Below are 9,629 nucleotides of genomic sequence, written 5' to 3' on the forward strand. Positions count from 1 at the left end.
TTCCACGCATGCGCAGTCACATAAAAGGGCAGACATGCGCAGAAGAGAGAAAGGGCACCTCACTAACCCTCGTCAAAGTACACTACCATGTCCCAAACCCTGACCCCAACCCTTACCCTGACCCTAACCCTAACCCTAACCCTAACCCTAACCCAAACCCTAACCCTAACCCTAACCCAAACCCTAACCCTAACCCTAACCATGACCCTAACCCTAACCCTAACCCTTACCCAAACCCTAACCCTAACCCTAACCCTAACCCTAACCCTAACTCTAACCCTAACCCTAACCCTAACCCTAACCCTAACCCTAACCCTAACCCTAACCCTAACCCTAACCCTAACCCTAACCCTAACCCTAACCTTAACACTAACCCTAACACTGACCCTAACCTTAACACTAACCCTAACCCAAACCCCAAATGTGTTAAAATTGTTGTTTTTGAGGCCTTACTCCATCTCGGAAAGGGTTAGTCTAGGAGGGTAACCGATTGGATTTTCGTATTAAGTTTTTTCACGAACTTCTCAAAAATCACAGTTTTGGAGGGGTGGGGGGTCGGGTTATGGTTTTTGGTACTTTTCATAGTCAATCTTTTCAACATTTCAACATGATCCTTTGCTTCGATCGGCTTGCCATTAAAAATTCGGCCCCGTTAGGGGTAGTACTTTTTGACAATTAGGCCAGTAGTGAAAACCGCATGTCTTTATCTGTTGTAGTTTGGGAGTTGGGGTTAACTTCGGGGTTAGGCTTCATTCTCGCACAAACGTTTCTTCAGTGAGGTCGTAAAGTGCGGCCGTACACTTCAGTTATATCAATAAGTGTTCATCCTCTAGATTGCCTTTCCATCTTTTAGGAACAGTTTACTTTATGAAAATATCTCTATTCAAATCCATTCTGCATATATTTGAAGATTGAACTCGGTTAGTGTTGGGGTTAAAACTATATACCCTCTCGTCGAACATTGCATACAACTTTGAACGTTGATAACTCTGACATTACTTATCCGATTTCAAAGATCTTTAGCGTTTTGGAAAGCCCCAACAAACTTCTACTCGATGAATATATTGTTTGGTCGTTCATATTAAACACATTATTTTCCTGTCCATCTGTAACATTGCAATTTGGCCGTGTTTGCCGACTCGTATCTTTGTCGTCTCTCAAGCAATCGGAAAAACATCTTAGTAAATTAGACTCGTTTTTTCTAGTACTTTCTTCATAAACTCAGGTCGGAGACTCCATTCCTGTAACAAAAAAGTTGGGTTGAAAAATCTGCAAAATTATTTGTAAGTTTTGCATATTTCCCACAAGAATAACGAAACCTCAGTCATTTTACTATTCCAAGGCTGACACTTTTTTGTATACTCAAGGTGACAAAAAGTGGCAGTAATTGGTGTATATAAGACGTGTATATCTAGCGGGGTTATTGAGTAGCAACATGAAACGTGTTTGAACAAAATCAAAGAAAGACGAAATACGCCGGCTATTTTACACGGTCCATAAGAGTTTTGCATGGTTTCTCACTCTCTGAATTAGGTGTGTGAAATTTAAAGTATGTGACTCACTTGCAAAGATGAAATCAATATAGTTAAAAAAAAAAAAAAAAAAAAAAAAAAAAAAAAATATATATATATATATGTTTAAGTAAAACACTCCAGCATGTGACATTTAGCAGACCAGTACTTAAATATCCTATAAAAGAAGAAATGTTGGCACTTTTTATATCTGCCGACAAAGTTTTTAGACTCCGTAGACTCAAAACTATGTACAAAAAAAGAATAAAATATGATGCCGGTATGGAATCAGCAAGAAAAAGGTAATTGTTGGCACCTTATACTGATAATAACAATTTGAAATATACAATTCTTCACTTAAATGTCTAACATTCAATCTTGAGGTACAAAAAGTACTCAATTACCAAGCCGGTACAAAAAAATTAATCAAAAGAAAGAAAATCTGTCGCCTTTTTTTGTTATCGACACAAATAAAAGTAACCGTAGTCTTAAACCGGTCTCATTTTGTGTCAACTTATTCATCATAAGAAGAAAATGTTCATGCCAGCACAGTAGTTTCACTAAAAAGGATACATATTGGCACCATTTGTAGATACAGCCAACAAAAACAGCCACCTGAAACCTTCATGTCTTCACTTTTGTGTCTGAGAATCCATTTAAACTCATAAATATTGCTTTATTGTCAGAATATGATAAAACACATGAAATAGTGTCGCTTATATTGTTTCGCGACATAAATATAAGTAACCGTAGACTTATAAACCTCAAATCATGCATTCTTATAGTTGCCGACAAAAGTTTTAGTAACCGTACACCTCTCACCTGTCTAAAACTGACAATTCTGAGGAACCAACACAATAAAATGTAAATGCCAGTCAGTAATAACCAAGACAATTGCAAATATTGGCACCCATTAGTGCTGAATGCAATTAAAATGGTATCAAATGTCCACTATGATCAGGCCAGAAAAAGAATTTTATCAAAAAAGTAAAATTTTGTCGCTTTAAATGGTTTCGCGACATAAATATCAGTAACCCTAACCCTAACCCTAACACTAACCCTAACCCTAACCCTAACCCTAACCCTAACCCTAACCCTAACACTAACCCTAACCCTTCTCACGCATGCGCAGTCACAGAAAAGGGCAGACATGCGCAGAAGTGAAAAAGGGCATCTCACAAACCCTCGCCAAAGTCCACTACCATGTACCAAACCCTGACTTTAACCTTAACTCTAACTCTAACCCTAACCCCAACCCTAACCCTAACCCTAACCCTAACCCTAACCCTAACCCTAACCCTAACCCTAACCCTAACCCTTTCCACGCATGCGCAGTCACATAAAAGGGCAGACATGCGCAGAAGAGAGAAAGGGCACCTCACTAACCCTCGTCAAAGTACACTACCATGTCCCAAACCCTGACCCCAACCCTTACCCTGACCCTAACCCTAACCCTAACCCTAACCCTAACCCAAACCCTAACCCTAACCCTAACCCAAACCCTAACCCTAACCCTAACCATGACCCTAACCCTAACCCTAACCCTTACCCAAACCCTAACCCTAACCCTAACCCTAACCCTAACCCTAACTCTAACCCTAACCCTAACCCTAACCCTAACCCTAACCCTAACCCTAACCCTAACCCTAACCCTAACCCTAACCCTAACCCTAACCCTAACCTTAACACTAACCCTAACACTGACCCTAACCTTAACACTAACCCTAACCCAAACCCCAAATGTGTTAAAATTGTTGTTTTTGAGGCCTTACTCCATCTCGGAAAGGGTTAGTCTAGGAGGGTAACCGATTGGATTTTCGTATTAAGTTTTTTCACGAACTTCTCAAAAATCACAGTTTTGGAGGGGTGGGGGGTCGGGTTATGGTTTTTGGTACTTTTCATAGTCAATCTTTTCAACATTTCAACATGATCCTTTGCTTCGATCGGCTTGCCATTAAAAATTCGGCCCCGTTAGGGGTAGTACTTTTTGACAATTAGGCCAGTAGTGAAAACCGCATGTCTTTATCTGTTGTAGTTTGGGAGTTGGGGTTAACTTCGGGGTTAGGCTTCATTCTCGCACAAACGTTTCTTCAGTGAGGTCGTAAAGTGCGGCCGTACACTTCAGTTATATCAATAAGTGTTCATCCTCTAGATTGCCTTTCCATCTTTTAGGAACAGTTTACTTTATGAAAATATCTCTATTCAAATCCATTCTGCATATATTTGAAGATTGAACTCGGTTAGTGTTGGGGTTAAAACTATATACCCTCTCGTCGAACATTGCATACAACTTTGAACGTTGATAACTCTGACATTACTTATCCGATTTCAAAGATCTTTAGCGTTTTGGAAAGCCCCAACAAACTTCTACTCGATGAATATATTGTTTGGTCGTTCATATTAAACACATTATTTTCCTGTCCATCTGTAACATTGCAATTTGGCCGTGTTTGCCGACTCGTATCTTTGTCGTCTCTCAAGCAATCGGAAAAACATCTTAGTAAATTAGACTCGTTTTTTCTAGTACTTTCTTCATAAACTCAGGTCGGAGACTCCATTCCTGTAACAAAAAAGTTGGGTTGAAAAATCTGCAAAATTATTTGTAAGTTTTGCATATTTCCCACAAGAATAACGAAACCTCAGTCATTTTACTATTCCAAGGCTGACACTTTTTTGTATACTCAAGGTGACAAAAAGTGGCAGTAATTGGTGTATATAAGACGTGTATATCTAGCGGGGTTATTGAGTAGCAACATGAAACGTGTTTGAACAAAATCAAAGAAAGACGAAATACGCCGGCTATTTTACACGGTCCATAAGAGTTTTGCATGGTTTCTCACTCTCTGAATTAGGTGTGTGAAATTTAAAGTATGTGACTCACTTGCAAAGATGAAATCAATATAGTTAAAAAAAAAAAAAAAAAAAAAAAAAAAAAAAAATATATATATATATATGTTTAAGTAAAACACTCCAGCATGTGACATTTAGCAGACCAGTACTTAAATATCCTATAAAAGAAGAAATGTTGGCACTTTTTATATCTGCCGACAAAGTTTTTAGACTCCGTAGACTCAAAACTATGTACAAAAAAAGAATAAAATATGATGCCGGTATGGAATCAGCAAGAAAAAGGTAATTGTTGGCACCTTATACTGATAATAACAATTTGAAATATACAATTCTTCACTTAAATGTCTAACATTCAATCTTGAGGTACAAAAAGTACTCAATTACCAAGCCGGTACAAAAAAATTAATCAAAAGAAAGAAAATCTGTCGCCTTTTTTTGTTATCGACACAAATAAAAGTAACCGTAGTCTTAAACCGGTCTCATTTTGTGTCAACTTATTCATCATAAGAAGAAAATGTTCATGCCAGCACAGTAGTTTCACTAAAAAGGATACATATTGGCACCATTTGTAGATACAGCCAACAAAAACAGCCACCTGAAACCTTCATGTCTTCACTTTTGTGTCTGAGAATCCATTTAAACTCATAAATATTGCTTTATTGTCAGAATATGATAAAACACATGAAATAGTGTCGCTTATATTGTTTCGCGACATAAATATAAGTAACCGTAGACTTATAAACCTCAAATCATGCATTCTTATAGTTGCCGACAAAAGTTTTAGTAACCGTACACCTCTCACCTGTCTAAAACTGACAATTCTGAGGAACCAACACAATAAAATGTAAATGCCAGTCAGTAATAACCAAGACAATTGCAAATATTGGCACCCATTAGTGCTGAATGCAATTAAAATGGTATCAAATGTCCACTATGATCAGGCCAGAAAAAGAATTTTATCAAAAAAGTAAAATTTTGTCGCTTTAAATGGTTTCGCGACATAAATATCAGTAACCCTAACCCTAACCCTAACACTAACCCTAACCCTAACCCTAACCCTAACCCTAACCCTAACCCTAACACTAACCCTAACCCTTCTCACGCATGCGCAGTCACAGAAAAGGGCAGACATGCGCAGAAGTGAAAAAGGGCATCTCACAAACCCTCGCCAAAGTCCACTACCATGTACCAAACCCTGACTTTAACCTTAACTCTAACTCTAACCCTAACCCCAACCCTAACCCTAACCCTAACCCTAACCCTAACCCTAACCCTAACCCTAACCCTAACCCTAACCCTTTCCACGCATGCGCAGTCACATAAAAGGGCAGACATGCGCAGAAGAGAGAAAGGGCACCTCACTAACCCTCGTCAAAGTACACTACCATGTCCCAAACCCTGACCCCAACCCTTACCCTGACCCTAACCCTAACCCTAACCCTAACCCTAACCCAAACCCTAACCCTAACCCTAACCCAAACCCTAACCCTAACCCTAACCATGACCCTAACCCTAACCCTAACCCTTACCCAAACCCTAACCCTAACCCTAACCCTAACCCTAACCCTAACTCTAACCCTAACCCTAACCCTAACCCTAACCCTAACCCTAACCCTAACCCTAACCCTAACCCTAACCCTAACCCTAACCCTAACCCTAACCTTAACACTAACCCTAACACTGACCCTAACCTTAACACTAACCCTAACCCAAACCCCAAATGTGTTAAAATTGTTGTTTTTGAGGCCTTACTCCATCTCGGAAAGGGTTAGTCTAGGAGGGTAACCGATTGGATTTTCGTATTAAGTTTTTTCACGAACTTCTCAAAAATCACAGTTTTGGAGGGGTGGGGGGTCGGGTTATGGTTTTTGGTACTTTTCATAGTCAATCTTTTCAACATTTCAACATGATCCTTTGCTTCGATCGGCTTGCCATTAAAAATTCGGCCCCGTTAGGGGTAGTACTTTTTGACAATTAGGCCAGTAGTGAAAACCGCATGTCTTTATCTGTTGTAGTTTGGGAGTTGGGGTTAACTTCGGGGTTAGGCTTCATTCTCGCACAAACGTTTCTTCAGTGAGGTCGTAAAGTGCGGCCGTACACTTCAGTTATATCAATAAGTGTTCATCCTCTAGATTGCCTTTCCATCTTTTAGGAACAGTTTACTTTATGAAAATATCTCTATTCAAATCCATTCTGCATATATTTGAAGATTGAACTCGGTTAGTGTTGGGGTTAAAACTATATACCCTCTCGTCGAACATTGCATACAACTTTGAACGTTGATAACTCTGACATTACTTATCCGATTTCAAAGATCTTTAGCGTTTTGGAAAGCCCCAACAAACTTCTACTCGATGAATATATTGTTTGGTCGTTCATATTAAACACATTATTTTCCTGTCCATCTGTAACATTGCAATTTGGCCGTGTTTGCCGACTCGTATCTTTGTCGTCTCTCAAGCAATCGGAAAAACATCTTAGTAAATTAGACTCGTTTTTTCTAGTACTTTCTTCATAAACTCAGGTCGGAGACTCCATTCCTGTAACAAAAAAGTTGGGTTGAAAAATCTGCAAAATTATTTGTAAGTTTTGCATATTTCCCACAAGAATAACGAAACCTCAGTCATTTTACTATTCCAAGGCTGACACTTTTTTGTATACTCAAGGTGACAAAAAGTGGCAGTAATTGGTGTATATAAGACGTGTATATCTAGCGGGGTTATTGAGTAGCAACATGAAACGTGTTTGAACAAAATCAAAGAAAGACGAAATACGCCGGCTATTTTACACGGTCCATAAGAGTTTTGCATGGTTTCTCACTCTCTGAATTAGGTGTGTGAAATTTAAAGTATGTGACTCACTTGCAAAGATGAAATCAATATAGTTAAAAAAAAAAAAAAAAAAAAAAAAAAAAAAAATATATATATATATATGTTTAAGTAAAACACTCCAGCATGTGACATTTAGCAGACCAGTACTTAAATATCCTATAAAAGAAGAAATGTTGGCACTTTTTATATCTGCCGACAAAGTTTTTAGACTCCGTAGACTCAAAACTATGTACAAAAAAAGAATAAAATATGATGCCGGTATGGAATCAGCAAGAAAAAGGTAATTGTTGGCACCTTATACTGATAATAACAATTTGAAATATACAATTCTTCACTTAAATGTCTAACATTCAATCTTGAGGTACAAAAAGTACTCAATTACCAAGCCGGTACAAAAAAATTAATCAAAAGAAAGAAAATCTGTCGCCTTTTTTTGTTATCGACACAAATAAAAGTAACCGTAGTCTTAAACCGGTCTCATTTTGTGTCAACTTATTCATCATAAGAAGAAAATGTTCATGCCAGCACAGTAGTTTCACTAAAAAGGATACATATTGGCACCATTTGTAGATACAGCCAACAAAAACAGCCACCTGAAACCTTCATGTCTTCACTTTTGTGTCTGAGAATCCATTTAAACTCATAAATATTGCTTTATTGTCAGAATATGATAAAACACATGAAATAGTGTCGCTTATATTGTTTCGCGACATAAATATAAGTAACCGTAGACTTATAAACCTCAAATCATGCATTCTTATAGTTGCCGACAAAAGTTTTAGTAACCGTACACCTCTCACCTGTCTAAAACTGACAATTCTGAGGAACCAACACAATAAAATGTAAATGCCAGTCAGTAATAACCAAGACAATTGCAAATATTGGCACCCATTAGTGCTGAATGCAATTAAAATGGTATCAAATGTCCACTATGATCAGGCCAGAAAAAGAATTTTATCAAAAAAGTAAAATTTTGTCGCTTTAAATGGTTTCGCGACATAAATATCAGTAACCCTAACCCTAACCCTAACACTAACCCTAACCCTAACCCTAACCCTAACCCTAACCCTAACCCTAACACTAACCCTAACCCTTCTCACGCATGCGCAGTCACAGAAAAGGGCAGACATGCGCAGAAGTGAAAAAGGGCATCTCACAAACCCTCGCCAAAGTCCACTACCATGTACCAAACCCTGACTTTAACCTTAACTCTAACTCTAACCCTAACCCCAACCCTAACCCTAACCCTAACCCTAACCCTAACCCTAACCCTAACCCTAACCCTAACCCTAACCCTTTCCACGCATGCGCAGTCACATAAAAGGGCAGACATGCGCAGAAGAGAGAAAGGGCACCTCACTAACCCTCGTCAAAGTACACTACCATGTCCCAAACCCTGACCCCAACCCTTACCCTGACCCTAACCCTAACCCTAACCCTAACCCTAACCCAAACCCTAACCCTAACCCTAACCCAAACCCTAACCCTAACCCTAACCATGACCCTAACCCTAACCCTAACCCTTACCCAAACCCTAACCCTAACCCTAACCCTAACCCTAACCCTAACTCTAACCCTAACCCTAACCCTAACCCTAACCCTAACCCTAACCCTAACCCTAACCCTAACCCTAACCCTAACCCTAACCCTAACCCTAACCTTAACACTAACCCTAACACTGACCCTAACCTTAACACTAACCCTAACCCAAACCCCAAATGTGTTAAAATTGTTGTTTTTGAGGCCTTACTCCATCTCGGAAAGGGTTAGTCTAGGAGGGTAACCGATTGGATTTTCGTATTAAGTTTTTTCACGAACTTCTCAAAAATCACAGTTTTGGAGGGGTGGGGGGTCGGGTTATGGTTTTTGGTACTTTTCATAGTCAATCTTTTCAACATTTCAACATGATCCTTTGCTTCGATCGGCTTGCCATTAAAAATTCGGCCCCGTTAGGGGTAGTACTTTTTGACAATTAGGCCAGTAGTGAAAACCGCATGTCTTTATCTGTTGTAGTTTGGGAGTTGGGGTTAACTTCGGGGTTAGGCTTCATTCTCGCACAAACGTTTCTTCAGTGAGGTCGTAAAGTGCGGCCGTACACTTCAGTTATATCAATAAGTGTTCATCCTCTAGATTGCCTTTCCATCTTTTAGGAACAGTTTACTTTATGAAAATATCTCTATTCAAATCCATTCTGCATATATTTGAAGATTGAACTCGGTTAGTGTTGGGGTTAAAACTATATACCCTCTCGTCGAACATTGCATACAACTTTGAACGTTGATAACTCTGACATTACTTATCCGATTTCAAAGATCTTTAGCGTTTTGGAAAGCCCCAACAAACTTCTACTCGATGAATATATTGTTTGGTCGTTCATATTAAACACATTATTTTCCTGTCCATCTGTAACATTGCAATTTGGCCGTGTTTGCCGACT

This window comes from Mytilus trossulus, chromosome 8 (assembly GCF_036588685.1).
Source record: "Mytilus trossulus isolate FHL-02 chromosome 8, PNRI_Mtr1.1.1.hap1, whole genome shotgun sequence".
NCBI lineage: Eukaryota > Metazoa > Mollusca > Bivalvia > Mytilida > Mytilidae > Mytilus > Mytilus trossulus.